Source organism: Tamandua tetradactyla, chromosome 3 (genome assembly GCF_023851605.1).
Source record: "Tamandua tetradactyla isolate mTamTet1 chromosome 3, mTamTet1.pri, whole genome shotgun sequence".
Lineage (NCBI taxonomy): Eukaryota > Metazoa > Chordata > Mammalia > Pilosa > Myrmecophagidae > Tamandua > Tamandua tetradactyla.
Genome location: NC_135329.1, coordinates 125,019,755 through 125,022,235, shown reverse-complemented (window position 1 = coordinate 125,022,235; position 2,481 = coordinate 125,019,755).

Sequence of the window (2,481 nt, the reverse complement as noted above, 5' to 3'; positions counted from 1 at the left end):
AAAATTATTAAAATTATTATTAAACAGTTATTAGGTTGCCTTTTCCCTTTTGTGACATTACTGTTCAGCTCACATCCTTTTAATGCTAAATGTCATTTTTAACTTTAATGCTAAATGTAATTTATTGCATAATAAATAACTTTAATGCTAATGTAATTTATTACATAATAAATGACTTTATTTCACTGTACTGTAAAAAAGAAAAAAGACCCTCTCAACCAGTCAATTCATTTCTCTAGATAGATAGATAGGATTTCTCTAACAATCCATATTTAAAATGTAGTTTTAAGTCCATGTATTTAATGGGGGTCTCTTATATTTACTTCGATAGACAGCTGAAAAGCACTAAGAAAAATGTATGTGCATAGTCTATTGTTTTAGCATTGCCTTTGGCCAGTCCTTTTATCTGCATTTCTTGAGCCAAGAAAAAATCAAACCTCGAGCTCTACTTTTTAATCTCATAAAAGCGCTCTGCTCTCAGAATATTGAGAATAGGTGAGGAAACGATGAGCTGCTAGTGCTTGCTTGAGTGTAATTTTAAAGTCAATAAAACGGCCTGAAATTTTTAAATATCTATTACAACAACCTAGACTCAGTGCATCAAAATGCACTGAGTTTCATATGATCCTGGATGAAAACCCTCTGAGGTTCAGCCCAGGTTGAAACGTGCATTTGGAATATGGAGGCCATTTAGGGAATTACTGAATCAAGCAAGACACTGAATTTCTCAGCCACATCTACAAGGGCAGGAAATTTGGTTTGAAGGCATTTTCAGGAAAATAGTTCTGAGATCAAGAAAGATAACTTTCAAAAATTATGCTTAAGGCACACTTGTCATTTAGTTTTCCACAGTTTCCACATCAAAGTGTGAGTGTTACCCAGTTTCCTTTCAGGGCTCTTGGATTTCTTGGCCTGAACACCTTTCCCTGTACACTTTATGTCAGTGTCATATTGTGACAATGTTCAAAGTCAGAGCTATATTGAAAAAGAGAAAAACCAATATTAGATTCATGTGAGCCACTTACAGCTATAAGCACTTTTTGTTCCATTTTGCTATAAAAAGTAGTCAATGTAGAATTCTTTCCTCTTCAAATTTATGTTGCCTCAAGAAAAGTATGAAGATTCTTAAAAGTGTGTTTGGTCATACCAATTAAAAGCTACAATATGAAAAAAAGCTATTTTGCTTATAAGCTATTTTGTTTATAAGCTTTCCCATTTTAAACAACTTTCTCAGGAAGAAATTCTACAGATGTTTACTGTAAAACTTACAGAGCCTGGTAGTCTGTTTGAAACCAAGTGATAAAGCCAAGAAAGTCATGTGTATGAGTAAGTGCTTGTGTCAGTGCACAAGTGGGTGTGTGCATGTGTGTGTATGTGTCTGTGTCTGTGTGTGAGGGAGAAGGAGAAGGAGAAGGGGAGAAGAGGTAGGTGATGTTGCAGACTGTGCTTGTAAGGGTGAGTGGTGGTTATCTGAAAGTTAGAGAGACTTCAAAGAGGGAGTGGGTAGAGGGGAGCTTGGCAAAAATTGCTTAAGGCTCTTGCACTTTTCTTTCCATCCCTATAACCCTAAGGCTTCTTTGCCTTCATTTCCTTATCTATTAATTATACAATCTACAATAATTGATTATGGCAGTAATCAATTTTTATTTTACGTTGAAAATTATTTTGATAATATAATACTAAATATTTGGTCGTGTTATAATTGTTTAGAGCATATCAGATACGTTCAGTATGTATGATTTCCAAAGGTTTTATATCAGGGATATCTCCTATGAACTCTGATTTTTCACGGCGCTAATTTGATTATCGGATACATTATTTTAGTAGCAACATACTACGGGAGGAAATACTGGTACTATAGTGATAACATTTACCTGTATTAAAAATGTAGCTCTTATGAATTCTATGACTCCAGGTAAGCATGAAAATCCTTTAGTCTGAATTTATCTGTCTCAATAATGGATATGTTAACATTTATCCTATAAGACAATGGTGAGGGCTAAATATGCTTGTGGAACTGCCTACTTTAGCAGAGTCCAGATGCTTAATAAATATCGGTTGTATCTAATTGTCTGTAGAACACAGCGTTAGTAGACTTGAGAAAACACCTGAAAATCTTTCTTGTTAATTTGATCACTCTTCTTCCAAATTATAAACAGGGGACCAAATTATTAAAAAAAAAAAAAAAAGGGTAGAGAAAAATAATAACAAACAACTTCCACCTGGTGATTCTAGCCTGAGACTGACAATAAAGGTCTTTCATCCTGTCATCTCAACTGAGAGATAAATCCTTTTTACCATAAAGTATCAACTATTACATAACATGGTTTAGAACTCTATTGTTTCTCATCTTTGCTTCATCTTCTGATGTTCAAGGAAGGAAAAAAAAAATCCTAAATCACTAAATATGACTTAAGCATGATAGACTCTTGGCAAGATGCAAAATGACCATGCTCCAGGAGTACCATGTTATATATACTC